The sequence below is a fragment of the Stegostoma tigrinum genome, chromosome 14 (genome assembly GCF_030684315.1).
Source record: "Stegostoma tigrinum isolate sSteTig4 chromosome 14, sSteTig4.hap1, whole genome shotgun sequence".
Lineage (NCBI taxonomy): Eukaryota > Metazoa > Chordata > Chondrichthyes > Orectolobiformes > Stegostomatidae > Stegostoma > Stegostoma tigrinum.
This window is the reverse complement of record NC_081367.1, coordinates 74,963,928-74,981,976: the sequence shown is the minus strand read 5'-3', so window position 1 is coordinate 74,981,976 and position 18,049 is coordinate 74,963,928. Positions and strand designations below refer to the sequence as shown.

Sequence of the window (18,049 nt, the reverse complement as noted above, 5' to 3'; positions counted from 1 at the left end):
TAAGCCTTCTTCTTCCTCTTGACCAGAGATTCCACCTCCTTCGTAAACCACGGCTCCCGCACTCTACAGATTCCTCCCTGCCTGACAGGTACATATTTATCTAGGATACACAGGAGCTTTTCCTTGAATAGGCTCCACATTTCTAATGTGCCCATCCCCTGCAGTTTCCTTCCCCATTCTATGCTCCCTAGATCTTGCCTAATCTCATCGTAATTGCCTTTCCCCCAGCTATAACTCTTGCCCAGTGGTATACACCTATCCCTTTCCATCACTAAAGTAAACATAACAGAATTGTGATCGCTATCACCAAAGTGCTCACCTACTTCCAAATCTAACACCTGGCCAGGCTCATTACCCAGTACCAAATCTAATGTGGCTTCGCCCCTTGTTGGCCTATCTACAAACTGTGTCAGGAAGCCCTCCTGCACACACTGGACAAAAACTGACCCATCTATCGTACTTGATAGTACATCTAGATTAGGATCTTGAATACACTGCTCCAAGTCCCTAATTATGTAAAGGAAAGTCTTGTGAGATTACACCTCCAGCTCAACTTTAATTACAGGTGAGATGAGAGTGACAGCCTTTGACCTGGAGGCTGCATTCAACAGAATGTGGCATCCAGGAGCTCTGGCAAAACTGGAATCAGTGGGTATCAGAGGCAAACTCGCCACTGGTTGGAGTTATACCTGACACATAGGAAGATGGTTGTAGTGGTTGGAGGTGAGTCATCTCAGCTCCAGGACAAGCTCCATAAGCTTGTGTTTTCAAATAAACCTGTTGGACTATAACTTGGGATAATGGGAACTGCAGATGCTGCAGAATCCAAGATAATAAAATGTGAGGCTGGATGAACACAGCAGGCCCAGCAGCATCTCAGGAGCACAAAAGCTGACGTTTCGGGCCTAGACCCTTGAAGGGTCAGCTTTTGTGCTCCTGAGATGCTGCTTGTGTTCATCCCGCTTTGCACTTTGTTATCTCGGTCTATAACCTGGTGTCGTTTGAAATCAAATCAAAATCTTAGACACAAAGAGGAAAGCGAAATGGCTGGAAGCAGTTACTCACTGCTGAGATTCTCGTTTCCATGAAGTTGGAAAGAAACTGGAAGTCTCTTCCCGGAGAAAACCTTCGGCTTGGGAAGTAAATAGGTGGTAGTTTTGATGTGTTCGTCAATGCACTCTGACGTCATGCTCTGCATATGTCCACTATTAGCAGTTGAGCAATAAACACCATATCAGCAAAATCTCTTATTGTTACTAAGTTGTTGCTAATGAGCTTTGGCGGCTGTTCTGGAAAAGATTGCAGGAGCAGTTTTGCGGGCCATGCTGCTGCAGGCCTTTGTGACCTCTTGTATAGTAATGATTCTAGATATTGGACAGGTCAGATCCCATCGTGAATTCTGGCTGGTTTGATTTTTTTGTATTCACTTGTGGGATGTGGTCATCGCTGAGTGAGCCAGAATTAACTGCCCCATCCCTAGTTGCCCCTTGACAGGGTGAAGGGAAGCTGCCTTCTTGTACTGCTGCAGTCCATTTGCAGCAGGTAGATTGTCGCTTTGTTTCATTGTAACCGTGGGGGTCAATTACTGAACAAATTCATCAAAAGACTGGCAACATAGTTTTTACACAAATGTTTTGTAAACAAAGGTAATAAATTGAGCTATATTACAGCAGATGAAGAACAAAGAACAAAGAACAAAGAAACCTACAGCACAGGAACAGGCCCTTCGGCCCTCCAAGCCTGTGCCGATCAAGATCCTCTGTCTAACCTGACATCTATTTTCTAACGGTCTGTGTCCATTTGCTCCCTGCCCATCCATGTACCTGTCCAAATATATCTTAAAAGACACTAACGTGTCTGCGTCTACCACCGCCGCTGGCAACGCGTTCCAGGCGCACACCACCCTCTGTGTAAAGAACTTTCTACGCATATCCCCCTTAAACTTTCTTCCTCTCACTTTGAACTCATGACCCCCAGTAATTGAGTCCCCCACTCTGGGAAAAAGCTTCTTGCTATCCACCCTGTCTATACTCCTCATCATTTTGTTGACCTCAATCAGGTCCCCCCTCAATCTCCGTCTTTCTAATGAAAATAATCCTAATCTATTCAACCTCTCTTCATAGCTAGCAGCCAGGCAACATCCTGGTGAACCTCCTCTGCACCCTCTCCAAAGCATCCACATCTTTTTGGTAATGTGGCAACCAGAACTGTACACAGTACTCCAAATGTGGCCGAACTAAAGTTCTATACAACTGCAACATGACCTGCCAACTCTTGTACTCAATACCTAATCCAATGAAGGAAAGCACGGCACATGCCTTCTTGACTACCCTATTGACCTGCATTGTCACCTTCAGGGAACAATGGACCTGAACACCCAGATCTCTCTGTTCATCAATTTTCCCCAGGACTTTTCCATTTACTGTATAGTTCACCCTTGAGTTTGATCTTCCAAAATGCATCACCTCGCATTTGCCCGGATTGAACTCCATCTGCCATTTATCTGCCCAACTCTCCAGTCTATCTATATTCTGCTGTAATCTCTGACAGTCCCCTTCACTATCGGCTACTCCACAAATCTTAGTGTCATCAGCAAACTTGCTGATCAGACCACCTACACCTTCCTCCAGATCATTTGCATATATCACAAACAACAGTGGTCCCAGCACAGATCCCTGTGGAACACCACTGGTTACAGGTCTCCAATTTGAGAAACTCCCTTCTACTACTACCCTCTGTCTCCTGTTGCCCAGCCAGTTTTTTATCCATCCAGCTAGCACACCCTGGACCCCATGTGACTTCACTTTCTCCATCAGCTTGCCATGAGGAACCTTATCAAATGCCTTACTGAATGCCTTACATGACGTCTACAGCCTTTCCCTCATCAATCAACTTTGTCACGTCCTCAAAGAATTCTATTAAGTTGTTAAGACATGACCTTCCCTGCACAAAACCATGTTACCTATCACTGATAAGCCCATTTTCTTCCAAATGGGAATAGATCCTATCCCCTCAGTATCTTCTCCAGTAGCTTCCCTACCACTGACGTCAGGCTCACCGGTCGATAATTACCTGGATTATTCTTGCTGCCCTTTTTAAACAAGGGGACAACATTAGCAAGTCTCCAGTCCTCAGGGACCTCACCTGTGTCTAAGGACACTGCAAAGATATCTGTTAGGGCCCCGGCTATTTCCTCTCTTGCTTCCCTCAGAAACCTGGGATAGATCCCATCCGGACCTGGGGACTTGTCCACCTTAATGTCTTTTAGGATACCTAACACTTCCTCCTTCCTTATGTCAACTTGACCTAGACTAAGCAAACATCTATCTCTAACCTCAACATCTGTCATGTCCCTCTCCTTGGTGAATACCGATGCAAAGTACTCGTTAAGAATGTCACTCATTTTCTCTGACTCAGCACATAACTTTCCTTCTTTGTCCTTAAGTGGGCCAACCCTTTCCCTAGTTACCCTCTTGCTCTTTATATATGAATAAAAGGCTTTGGGATTTTGCTTAACCATGTTTGCCAGCAATATCTCATGTCCCCTCTTAGCCCTCTTAATCCCTTTTTTCAGATTCGCTCTACATTCCAGATATTCTTGCAAAGCTTCGTTTGTCTTCAGTCGCCTAGACCTCATGTATGCTTCCTTTTTCCTCCTGGCTAGTCTCACAATTTCACCTGTCATCCATGGTTCCCTAACCTTGCCTTTTCTATTCCTCATTTTCACAGGAACATGTCTCTCCTGCATGCTAATCAGCCTCTCCTTAAAAGCCTCCCACATATCAAATGTGGATTTACCTTCAAACAGTTTCTCCCAATCTACATTCCTCAGATCCTGCCGAATCTTGGTATAGTCGGCCTTCCCCCAGTTTAGAACTCTTCCTTTAGGACCACTCCTATCCTTGTCCATGAGTATTGTAAAACTTATGGAATTGTGGTCGCTATTTCCAAAGTAGTCCCCTACTGTAATGTCAACCACCTGGCCGGGTTCATTCCCCAGCACCAGGTCCAGTATGGCCCTTTCCCGAGTTGGACTACATACATACTGCTCTAGAAAACCCTCCTGGACACACCTTACAAATTCTGCTCCGTCTTGACCCCTAACACTGAGTGAATCCCAGTCAATGTTGGGAAAATTAAAATCTCACATCACCACCACCCTGTTGATCCTACACCTTTCCATTATCTGTTTACATATCTGTACCTCTATCTCACGCTCGCTGTTGGGAGGCCTGTAGTACAGCCCCAGCATTGTTACTGCATCCTTCCTATTTCTGAGCTCCCCCTCTGGGGAAGGTGGGACTATTACAAATAAAGTGATTGGAAATAATTTACTATAGGCATCCAGAAAAAGATTTATATCCATCGTATTCCTTGTATCCAGCAATATTCATACAAATACCCAAACCTCAGTGTAGAAGCGATTCAGGTGGGAATAAGTTTCAGGAGACTGCAGAGTTCAGGTATGTGGCAATTTATCCAAAGAATAACCAGTATTCTGCAGAGTGAGGCACTCAAGACACTCCACACAGGGCTGTGTCGAATGCTCTCTACCTAATACAAACGGATTCTCATTTTATATGAGATAACAAAGAGTGAAGCTGGATGAACACAGCAGGCCAAGCAGCATCTCAGGAGCACAAAAGCTGACAATATTCCAAGTGTCGTCTCACCAGGGTTTTGTAGAGCTGCAGCATAACCTCACAGCTCTTAAACTTGATCCCCCTGTTAATGAAAGCCAAAACACCACATGCTTTCTTTACAACTTTATTCACTTGGGTGGCATCTTTGAGGGAGCTATGCACTTAAACACCAAGATCCCGCTGTTCCTCCACACTGCCTTTAATCCTATATTCAGTATTTAAGTTCAACCTTCCAAAATGCATCACTTTCCATTTCTTCAGGTTGAACTCCATCTGCCATTTCTCAGCCCAGCTCTGCATTCTGCCAATGTCTCGCTGAAGCCTGCAATAGCCCTCGATACCATCAATGGCACCTCCAACCTTTGTGTCATCAGAAAACATACTTACCCACCCCTCAACCTCCTCATCCAAGTCATTTATAAAAACTATAAACAGCAGAGGCCCAAGAACAGAGCCCTATTGGGACACCACTCAGCACTGACCTCCAGGCAGAATACTTACCATCTACAACCACTCTCTGCCTCCTGTCAGCCAACCAATTCTGAGTCCAGACGGCCAAATCACCCTGTATCCCATACCTCCTGACTTTATGAATGACCCTGCCGTGGGGAACCTTATCAAATGCCTTGCTGAAGTCCATGTACACCACATCCACTGCTCGACCCTCGTCAACCTGTCTCGTGACCTCCTCAAAGAACTCAATGAGATTTATGAGGCATGACCTGCCCCTCACAAAGCCATGCTGACTCCCTTTAATCACGCTATGCTTTTCCAAATAGTCATAAATCCTATCCCTCAGAACTCTTTCCAAAACCTTGCTGACCACAGACGTAAGACTGACTGGTCTGTAATTTCCAGGGATTTCCCTATTCCCTTTCTTGAAAAGAGGAACAACATTTGCCTCCCTCCAATCTTCCGGTACGACTCCCATGGAGAGTGAGGAAGCAAAGATCTCCACCAACGGCTTAGCAACCTCCTTTCTTGCTTCCCAGAGCAACCTAGGATAAATCTGGTCTGGCCCTGGGGACTTATCAATCTTAATGTTTGCCAAAATTTCCAGCGCATCAACTTCCTCAATCTCGATCTGTTCAAGCCTGTTTCCCTGTTCCTCAAAGTTCTCATTCACAACAAGGTCCCTTTCCTTAGTGAAAACCGAAGCAAATAACTCATTTAGAGCTTCCCCAATCTGCTCAGACTCCACGCACAAGTTCCCTATGCTCTCCCTGATCGGTCCTACCTTCTCTCTGATCATTCTCTTATTCCTCAGGTATGAGTAAAATGCCTTCGGGTTCTCCCTAATGCTTCCTGCCAAGCCTTTTCCTCAGTCCACTTTTGAGCTCCTTCCGAGCAAGCCTGTAATCCTGTAAAGCTGTGCTAGACCCTTGCTTCCTCCACCTTACATAAGCTGCCTTTTTCTTTTTGACGAGAAGCACCTCTGTTCCTGTCATCCAAGACTCCTTAACCTTACCCCTTCTTACCTGTCTCAGAGGAACAAATGTATACATCACTCGCAACAACTGCTCCTTAAACAGTCTCCACGTCTCTGTTGTGCCCTTTCTGTGGAACATTTGCTGTCAATCTGTACTTCCCAACTCCTGCCTGATAGTGTCATAGTTTCCTTTCCCCCTGGTTTATCATTTCATAAGGTATTTAAATTGACAACATATCTGTCTCAAGGTGTGACAGAATTTGAGTTAAAAGCAGAAGTTAGAAGGTTGTAACTGACTTCCAATGCCCTGTTTGTTTTAACTCTTTTAACCAGCCCGTTTGGGTTTAAAATCTCTTTTTATCTAGCAGAAAATGCTGTGGATTTAATGAACAACAGAAGAAAAGAAAATTTAATTAAAACTGTACAAAGAAAATAACTGCTTTAAACTGTTATTTTATTGTCTACCTCATATATATAAAACTCCAAAGTCATTACTCATAATTATAAATGTGTGTCTAAGAAAGGTATTAAATGGTGTTTATGGTGTTCATGGCACTGTTTAAAATCTGGGTGTAAGGTGTGATGAAGATTTAGAATCATGACTCTTCACCCGCTTATATTTGGGTCGATGCTAAAATGGATGCATAATTTGAATTATTTAATTCATTCAAAAAATAAAACTCAAGAGTTTTGTTTGCAGTAAAGAAGGTAGAAAACAACAAGAATTGTTAGCTCTGCTTAAATAATCTACTCCTTTTGAATCATAGAATTCGTACAGTGTGCAGACAGGCCCTTTGGCTCAACAAGACCACACTGACCATTGCAGCATCCCATCCAGACCTAAACCCACCTAATCTACACATCCCTGAATACCATAGACAATTTAGCATGGCCAATCCACCTAGCCTACACATCTTTGGATTGTGGAAAGAAACTGACACAGACATGGGGAGAATGTGCAAACTCCACACAAACAGTCACCTGAGGGTGGAATTGAACCCAGGTCCGTGGTGCTGTGAGGCAAATGTGCTAACCAGCGAGCCACTGTGCCATTGTGCCGCCACCTGATAGTGGTAACCTATTTTCTTAAACTGAAGATTCCTAAGCCCACTGTTTGATTTGATTTGATTTATTGTAGTCGCTTTTACCTGAGTACAGTGAAAAGCTTTGTTTTGTGAGCAGAATGGGCAGATCATGGAAAACAAGGACATACAGATCATTGGATGTTTAGACAGAGTGAGGAATACAAGGTTACAGTTGCACACAGGGTGTGCAAAGCATGATCAACATCATATGAAGTTAGAGAGGTCCTTTCATCTGTCTAATAACAGCGGGGAAGAAGCTGTCCTTGAACCTGTTGGTGCATGTATCAAGCTTCTGTATCTTCTGCCTGATGGAAAAGGTCAGAAGAGAGCATTATTGGGGTGGGACTGGTCTTTGATGATGTTGGCAGTATTTCCGCTGCATCAAGAAGCATAAATGGAGTCATTGGATGGGAGGTTGGCTTCTGTGATGGCCTGGGCTGTGTATACAACTCTTTCCAGTTTCATACGGTCCTGGGCCAAGCAGTTACCATACCAGGCAGTTATGCACCCAGACAGTTTGCTTACAATGGTGCATCTGTCGAGCTTGGTGAGGGATCTTATGGACATGACAAATTTCCTGAGCTGACCGCGGAAGAAGAGGTGTTGTTGTGCCTTCTTGATATTTGCATCTACATGAAAGATCCAGGACAGATTGTTGGTTATCGTCACTCTGAAGAACTTGGTGCTTTCGACTCTCCCCACCTCAGCTCCGTTGACACTGATTCAGGGATGTGATGGCCTGGTGGTATTATTGCAAGGCTGTTATTCCAGATGATGTTCCTGGGACCTGGGTTCAAATCCTGCCATGGTGCAAGTTAAATTCAATAAAATATCTGGAATTAAAGATCTGTGATGACTATGAACGCATTGCCAATTGTTGGGGAAAAACCCACCTGATTCACTAATGTCCTTCAGGGAAGGAAACTATCATCCTTACTTGGTCTGGCCCACACATGACTCCAGACCCACAGCAATGTGGTTGACTCTGAACTGCCCGCTGGGTAATAATTGCTGGCCTAACCAGCAATGCCCTCATGCCATTAATGAATAAAAGGATGTAGATGGGAGCATGTCTTCCTTTGCTTCTGAAATCAATGATTAGTTCTTTAGTTTTGCTGACATTGGGAGAGAGGTTGTTATTAATGCACAATAGCAAGCCCTCCCACCCCTTCCTGTAATCTGACTCAGAGGTAATGGGAACTGCAGATGCTGGAGAATCCAAGATAGCAAAGTGTGAAGCTGGATGAACACAGCAGGCCAAGCAGCATCTCAGGAGCACAAAAGCTGATGTTTCGGGCCTCGAGCGTCAGGGCCTGACACGTCAGCTTTTGTGCTCCTGAGATGCTGCTTGGCCTGCTGTGTTAATTAGCTTCACACTTTGTTGTCTTGTAATCTGACTCATCCTTGTTTGATATCCATCCTACCACAGTGGTGTCATCAGCAAACTTGTAAACAGCATTTGTTCAGAATTTGACTGCACAGTTGTGGGCGTACAGGGAGTACAGTAGGGGGCTGAAAATCCAGTCTTGTAGGGAACCAGTGTTGAGGATTTTTGTGAAGGAGGTGCAGTTATCTATCCTCTGCGGATCCAGTTGCTGTGGACAGAGCTGAGACCTAGGTTTTGGAGTTTTGAGATCAGTTTGGACGGGTTTGTGGTGTTGAAGGCAGAGCTATAGTTGATGAATTAGAGCCAGATGTAGATGTCCTTGTTTTCCAGATGTTCTGGGGATGAGTGTAGGGTAGGGGAAATGGCGTCCACGGTGGACCTGTTACATTGGTAGGCAAATTGTGGGGGAGCGAGGCAGATTGGGAGACTGGAGTTGATGTGGGGCATGACCAGCTTCTTGAGGTGCTTCATGATTATGTAGGTCACAGCCACTGGGCAGTTGTCATTAAGGCATGTTGCATGTGTTTTCTTTGGCACTGGGATAATGATGGTCTTCTTGAAGCAGGTGATGACTTTGGCTTGTCACAAGGAGAGGTTAAAGATTTCTGCGAATACCTCTGCCAGTTGGTTCACACAGGATCTAAGTGTATGGCCAGAGATTCCATCTGAGTCCAAATGCTTTCCCTTGGGTTGACTCTCAGGAAGACTGATTTGATGTCTGCAGTAGTGAAAGTGGTCACTGGGATGTCTGGCACTGTCGGGGTAAGTGACACCATGCCACTGGCATTCTGCTTGAACTGAGCATAGAAAACACTCTGCGCTCAGGGTGGAATGTGTTTTTGTCCACTGTCTTTCTCTGCTTTGTTTTGTATTTCGTTATGCTGTGGCTTGCCACAGGCGAGAGATGATTTGGGGCCTCTAACTTGGTTCAGTGCTGCCTGATGGCATTGTGGAGGTCATACATGGATGATCTTTATAGGTTTGCATCGTCCAACCTGTATGCTGTTTGCCTGATCTCCAATTCTCCGATTCATCCAAAGTTCTTGGTTGGGAAAGTTTCTAAAGTAATTTGAATATTCAGACCATGTCAGTTCCAGATTATCGAGAGATTTGAATAAATCAGTTTGTTAATCTGAATGTTATACTTGATGATTTCAAAAGATGGAAACATAGAAGAGAAAATTGTGACAATTAATTCAGGGACTGTGGAACAAAGCTCATTTGAACAATTTACAAAGCATTTTTAATTTAATGTAAAATCTGATTTTGATACACACAGTGATGGAATAGGATTAGCTGAACTGGAATTGTGTTGTAAATGTGAAAAGGATGGTGACAGATTATCTTTTATTATTACCACGCAAGTAGATAGGGTGGTGAAGAAGGCATATGGAATGCTTTAGTGATAATGGGAACTGCAGATGCTGAAGAATCCAAGATAATAAAATGTGAGGCTGGATGAACACAGCAGGCCCAGCAGCATCTCAGGAGCACAAAAGCTGACGTTTCGGGCCTAGACCCTTCATCAGAGAGGGGGATGGGGTGAGGGTTCTGGAATAAATAGGGAGAGAGGGGGAGGCGGACCGAAGATGGAGAGAAAAGAAGATAGGTGGAGAGGAGAGTATAGGTGGGGACCTATCCCCTCCCTACCTCCCCACCTATACTGTCCTCTCCACCTATCTTCTTTTCTCTCCATCTTCAGTCCGCCTCCCCCTCTCTCCCTATTTATTCCAGAACCCTCACCCCATCCCCCTCTCTGATGAAGGGTCTAGGCCCGAAACGTCAGCTTTTGTGCTCCTGAGATGCTGCTGGGCCTGCTGTGTTCATCCAGCCTCACATTTTATTATATATGGAATGCTTTGATTTATTTGTCGGGGAACTGAGTACAAGAGTCAGGACGTGATGTTTCAACTTTATAAGACTTTAGTTAGGCCACACTTAGCATATTGCGTCCAGTTCTGGTTACTACATTACAGGAAGGATGTGGAGGCTTTGGAGAGGGTGCAACAGTTTACCAGGACGCTGCCTGGATTAGAGGGTATGAGCTATAAGGAGAGGCTAGAAAAACTCAGGTTGCTTTCTCGTGAGCAGCGGAGGCTGAGCGAAGACATGACAGGAGTCTACAAAGTTATGAGATAGGATTGACAGTCAGAATCTTTTTCCCAGAGTTGAAATGTCTAAAACTAGGGGGCATGAATTTAAGGTGAGAGGGAGAAAGTTCAAAGGAGATGTGAGGGGCAAGCTTTTTACACAGAGAGTGGTAGGAGTATGGAATATGCTGCCGGGGTGGCGGTGGAGGCAGATGTAATAGGAGCATTTAAAGGACTTTTAGATGTGCACAAGAATACGCAAGGAATGACCGGATATGGACCAAGGGCAGGCAGATGGGATTAGTTTAATTTGGCATCATGTTCTACACAGCATCATGGGCAAAAGGGCTTGTTCCTGTGCTGTACAGTTCTGTGTTCTATCTGTCGGGTTCCATTCAAATGACAACAAATGGTGGAAGCACTTTATGTCTCTGAAAAGATTGAGTTAAACCCAGACGTGAAATGCAAATATCAAATCCAAACAAGTTCACATTGAACTAAAAATAACGCAGAATAATATGGAAGGAGGAAGAGAGTTTAAAGGATATTAGATCTTGAAAACAGACATCATGTTTGGTGAGGGGAATTAAGGCAGTGTCATTAGCTTCTCCCCAATATCTGACCTCTTGTGCATCCCTTTTTCCCATATTTGGTGAATGTACCTTCAACCATATTTTGATAAAACCTTTTTTGTTCTAGGTTGGTTTTCCAAAACATTAATCATTTTGTTTAGTGAAACCACAAGTTATGCATGAAGAAAACAAACAAAACTCCAGTGCAAAAATTTGTTCTGAATTATAATAAAACACAGTTTTATGCAAAAATCTTAAATAGGGTTACAACTGTTGATCAGGCAGCAAGGATGAGGTTATTGTCAGCTCCTGGGGAGAAGTGAGGTGTTGGAGATTGGGTGATGGCTCTGGTAGTGGAGGTGGGACAGTTGTCAGATCCCGGGGAGAGGGCATCTCAGGGAAATGGATGACGGCTGTGGCAGTGGGGTGTTTCATGTCCATCAGTAGGGAGGAAGCGTAGGGTGCTGGGGGGAGGGGAGTTTAACATTTCCTGGATAACTATTAACTGCAGTGGAACCCTCTAAACACTTTGATTTGAATGAATACATCAGGAGGGTTCTAGATGTAGGAAAATTGCCACCAGAACCTTGAATGTCCTGGTATATACCTCTGGATCTATGACATCAAGCTTCGCAGGCTCCGGACAAAACTTCCATTAAAGCTGCAGCAACTATTATTGGAAATTTCAGGCTATTATCTCGAAAACACAGGTATCATTGAGAGACATTGGACCTAGAAGCAATCAATCAATGTAAAAGCCTTGAGATAAAACTGAATGTGGTTAAGTTGGATCATCATATTTCATTTTGGTTCTCCATTATGGGAAGGATGTGGAAGCAATCTCGATTCAATAAGATAAGACCATAAGTCGTAAGACCATAAGACATAGAACTGGAAGTGAGGCCATTTGGCCCATCGAGTCCACTCTGCCATTTAATCATGGCTGATGGGCATTTCAACTCCGCTTCCCTGCATTCTCCCTGTAGCCCTTAATTCCTTGCGAGATCAAGAAGACATTTAACGTTCCGGCCTCCACTGCGCTCCGTGGCAATGAATTCCACAGGCCCACCACTCTCTGGCTGAAGAAATGTCTCCTCGTTTCCATTCTAAATTGACCCCCTCTAATTCTAAGGCTGTGCCCATGGGTCCTCGTCTCCCCGTCTAACGGAAACAACTTCCCAGCGTCCACCCTTTCTAAGCCATACATTATCTTGTAAGTTTCTATTAGATCTCCCCTCAACCTTCTAAACTGTAATGAATACAATCCCAGGATCCTTAGCCGTTCATTGTATGTTAGGCCTACCATTCCAGGGATCATCCGTGTGAATCTCTGTTGGACATGCTCCAGTGCCAGTATGTCCTTCCTGTGGTTATCAGAGACAAGAAATTATGCCTATATAGAGAACTTGAACAGTTGGGACATTTTCACAGGAGTTAAATGAGTGACAGAAGAGGGGTTTTAATATCATGAAGGGTTAATAATCAATCGAAAATGTTGATTTTATTCCCCCAAAGAACTCTTGAAGGACATGGACAAGTTGGTGGAGTGGGTGGATGGATGGTAGATGAGATTCAATACAGAGAAGTGTGAGGTGGTGCACTTTGGTAGGAAGGACATTGAAAGAATACAAAATAGCAATATAATTTTTAAGGGATGTACTTGAGTGTATGTAGGTGTAGACAGTGTTCTCAGCTTTATTAACGGAACAAAGAGTACAAGAACAAGGAGGTGATGTTGAACTTGTATGACAGACTAGTTGGACATCAGCTGGAGTATTGTGTACAGTTATTGGGAACATATTACAGAAGGATGTGAACACATTGAAAGAGTGCAGAAACAGTTTACAAGGATGATTTCAGTGATGAAGAACTTCTGATTTAGTTGGACCGAAGGGTTTGTTTCCATGCTGAATGATTCTATGACTCTATCACTCTATAAGTTGGAATTATTCTTCTTAGAGGGAAAAGGATAAGAGGAGATCTGATAGTGGGTTTCAAAGTCATGAACAGGCTGGATAGGGTATATAAGGAGAAGTTGTTACTGCATGTAAGAAGAAGAACAAGAGGGTATAGATTTAAAGTGGTCCACAGAAGAGGCATGGGGAAAAACATTTTCACACAGTGAGTAGCCAGTGTATGGGTAGCACTGCCTGAAAATTAGGTGGAAGCATGTTCGATTGGGATATTCAAGAGGGAATTGATGATTATTTGTATAAAAATAGTGTGCACAGGTATGGGGACAAAGCAGGAAATTGGCAATGGATAATGATGCTCCTTTAAGAATCAGCTGAATGGCCTTCTCTGCATTGCAACAATTCTGTGAATGCTGTGATTCTTCTGAGAGATGGTAATTAAAACACAAGCTCACAATCATCACAAAAAAATTAAAAGATTAGAAAGAAAAGGAAACAAAACATTTGGGGATGAAACTCAATGGTTATCGTTCCTTATCCCAGGCAAATCAATTTGACCTATGTCCATCCAGGTCTAGATCAGTGTTGCCTCACGAGTTGCATGAAAATACAACCCAGGATACCGAGAGAACCACTGAATCATTAACTCCAGCAGAGGGAGTCTTTGCCAAACTTCTGCTTCCTTGATGTGATTGGTTTCTAATCACAGAGGTGTTTCCAACGTACTGTAAAGCAGAAAATCACAAAAAAGTGTTGTTCATCTGGATCAAGTGGGTCTTCCCACTGCAGCACACCAAGAGCATCTCCAAGGATTTTTTGATTCAATATTGTGTGAGAATAGTTAGAATGTAGAATTCTCAGTCACAAATCATTATTGAAGCTGTATCAATATTGGTGTAACTTTTTAGATGTTTCATGTCTATTTCTTCTGACCTGGAAGTGCTTGCATGATTGACATGAGCAGAAGTTGCAGGAAAAGATCAGCAGGCCTGGTAACATCTGTGAAGAAAAAACTCAGAGTTAACATTTCAGATCTGGAGATCCTTCCTCAGAACAGACGCTGCATGCATGATTGGCAGTTGTCTGTGGTTGAGTTTAAACTGTCGATCAATAAAGAGGCCAGATCTGAAAATGTGATGCCTTTTACAGTTGATACAGTGTGGAGCTGGAGGAACATAACAGGTCAGGCAAAATCAGAGATATTATAGTCTTTTATATAGGTGTCATTAATCATGCTATCAAGCAGCATCTGCTCAATAACCTGTTCAGTGACACTCAGTTTGGGTTCCACCAGGCCCACACAGCTCCAGACCTCATTCCAGCCCCGGTTCAAACATGGACAAAAGAGCTGAATTCCCGAGGATGGTAAGAGTGACAGCCCTTGACATCAAGGCTGCATATAACTGAGTGTGGCATCAAAGAGCCCTAGCAAAACTGGAATCAGTGGGTATCAGGGGCAAATTCTTCAGTGGTGGGAGTCATACCTGATACATAGGAAGATGGTCATGGTTGTTGGAGGTCAATCATCTCAGCTCCAGGATATCTCTGCAGGAGTTCTTCAGGGTAGTGACCACAGGCGAACCATCTTCAGCTGCTTCATCAATGACCTTTCCTCCATCATAAGGTCAGAGTGGGGCTATCCGCCAATCATTGCACAATGTTCAGCACCATTTGCACCAGATGCTGAAGCAGGCCATGTCCAAATGCAACAAGATCTGGGCAATATCCAGGCTTGGGCTGACAAGTGATATTCACGCCCCACAAATGCCAGGTTATGACCATTATCAATAAGAGATAATCTCAGTGCCACTGCTGAAATTCAGTGGTGTTACCATCACTGAATGCCCCACTATCAACATCCTGGGGGTTATCACTGACCAGAAATGCAATTCAACTCACCACATTAACACAGTGGCTACTAGTGCAAGCCAGAAGTTGGGAATACTGCTGTGAGTAACTCACCTCCTGACTCCTCAAAGCCTGTTCGCCATCTACAAGGCACAAGTTTGGAATGTGATGGAACACTCCCCACTTGCCTGGATGGGTACAGCCCCAACAACACTCAAGAAGCTTGACACCATCCAGGACAAAGCAGCCGCTTGATTGGCACCACATCCACCAGCATCCGCTCCCTCCACCACTGACGCTCAGTAGCAGCAGTGTGTACTATGATGCACTGCAGAAATTCACCAAAGATCCTCAGACAGCACCTTCCAAACCCCGACCACTTCCATCTAGAAAGACAAGGGCAGCAGACATATGGGAACATCACCACCTTCAGTTCCTCTCCAAGCCACTCACCATCCTGACTTGGAAATATATTGTCCCGCCTTCACTGTTGCCCGGTCAAAATCCTGGAATTCCCTCCCTAAGGGCATTGATGTCAACCGACAGCAGATGGACTGCAGCGGTTTAAGAAAGCAGCTCACTCCCATCTTCTCAAGGACACCTAGGGATGGGCAAGAAATGGTGCCTCAGCCAGTGATGCCCACATCCCACAAATGAATAGAATAAGAAGTATGGCTTTTATAGTTTGTTATCAGCTGAACTCACGACATGATGTTAGAATTTAATTGAGAATTGTTTAAATTTGAAAGATGCTAAAAATAATTGAAGTGAGAAAAAACAGCTTTCAATAATTGGCTTTGCAGCCAAGTACACTAAACTTATAACCGCATACTTTTGACTCCAGATCCACATGATGTGCTTGATTCTCAACCGTCTTCTGAAATAGCCTATCTGTTCATGGGTAGGGGTTAGGGAGGTGTAACTAAGCCTGTGCTTGCCAGTAATGTCCACATCTCATATAAGAACTGAGAACTTACTACTAACCTCATCCCGCTCCCTTGACCTGTCCATCCTCCCCAGACTGACCTATCCCCTCCCTACCTCCCCACCTACACTCACCTCTACTGGCTTCATCTCGCCTCTTTAACTCGTCTGTCTCCTTTCCACCGATCTTCTCCTCTATCCATCTTCGATCTGTCTCTCCATATTTATTTCAGAACCCTCTCCTCCTCCCCCATTTCTGATGAAGGGTTGAGGCCCGAAACGTCCATTTTTGTGCTCCTGAGATGCTGCTTGGCCTGCTGTGTTCATCCAGCTCCACACCTTGTTATCTCAGATTCTCCAGCATCTGCAGTTCCTATTATCTCTAATACAATAGAGAACTCACCTGTTTCTCAGATTTTCCCTGGAAGGTGCATCTATTAGTGTGTGTGTTTAATGAGCGGGTGTGCAAGTGTGAATTATTTGTACCGAATCCCATCTTTATTTCATATTTTATCAATACTAAACTGAGTTGCATGCTTTTATGAAATACAAATTTAATTTATGATAAAGATTTTAGTATACTGTCGTGAACATGTAGTTATAATACTATCAATTTTGCAAACTGTAACCAACTTTTAAAAGTGAATGTACAGGGGCTTTTCAGAATAGTTCCCGAAAGCCACAGGATTTCTCTTGCGGATTCAACTCCATCCACAACAGACAGGTGGGCCCCCTGTGGCCAGTACAGACAATCAGGCTGCATTATCTTAAGAATCAATCATAATGAGTTTTTTAATCATTCAAAGATTCCAGGAATGTCCATGGAGCCCTCAAAATGTGCGAAGACTCAAAAGCTTCTGTAATATTGAACAGGATGCAGAAAGAGGAACATTGTGATGAATTCCAGCATAATTGACAGCTGTGTGTAACATAATTCTTCAAAGTTAACATTCGCGGCCATTTACTTCATGTGCTAGCTGGATTGAGCCATATTGAGAACCATCTGATCATGATGAGAACCATAAGGGACAGTTTTCAACAAATGAAAGCACCTTGGGCAAATCGTACTGAACCAGGTTAACAAGAGACATTACCTACAGCATGATTAATAGAAACAAAGGGAGCCTTCAGTCACTGTCAAGACCTGTTAAACTTACTGAGTCCAACTATGGGTGATTAGATTAGATTAGATTAGATTCCCTACAGTGTGGAAACAGGCCCTTCAGCCCAACAAGTCCACACCACCCCTTGAAGCATCCCACCCAGACCCATTCCCCTACAACCCACACACCGCTGAATGCTAAGGGCAATTTAGCATGGCCGATCCACCTAGCCTGCACATCTTTGGATTGTGGGAGGAAACCGGAGCACCTGGAGGAAACTGGAGAAAACCCACGCAGACACAGGGAGAACGTGCAAACTCCACACAGTCGCCCGAGGCTGGAATCGAACCTGGGTGCCTGATGCTGTGAGGATGCAGTGCTAACCAGTGAGCCACCGTGCTGCCCCCAACTAAAATAGTAAAATGATACACCCTCCAACTATTCAACTACAGAAGCTGTTAAAGTTGCTGAATCTGAATTTTCAAATTTCAATACCTTCACCTTAGAAGGAGAATTTTCAAACAAGCCAGGCCTCTAGTGATGGTAGAGACTGATCTGATTTTAATTTTCATATATAAAACTTTTATACTTAGTTTAAATCTTTGGTGTACATATTTTCACTAAGTATTTTACCATTTTAACTTTAATAACTTACAGCAACAGGTGAGTTATAAATTAACTTTTTATCTGGTTTAAACTGTAAAACTGTACAACCAGATATTTCTAAATTGAAACACTTGAAAATTAAAAGGTAACTACAAGCAAGCTCATACAAACATTTAGTTCACTGACCAATTTGAAGAATTGCCTTATATATGGCCATCACAATACCAAATTATAAAAAGTTGTAACAAGGAATAATGATTTACATGTTTTTGTAGATATTTTCCAAGAGCAGATCTGTCCCTTCATTGTAATTAACAGAATGTCAATTTTACTGTCCCACAGGAATAATTAACTACTGGAAAATTTAAATGCATCATTCAATTTACTGAATTCACACAAATTCTACCAGAAAACACAACCTGTAACTAGTGCTAAAATCCAGTTTGAAA

General features: G+C 43.5%; 1 protein-coding gene; it reads right to left on the bottom strand.

Annotated features, from left to right (window-relative positions):
- Nucleotides 1–18,049, bottom strand: part of LOC125457547 (F-box only protein 36) — a 313,702-nt gene that overhangs the window by 214,781 nt on the left and 80,872 nt on the right.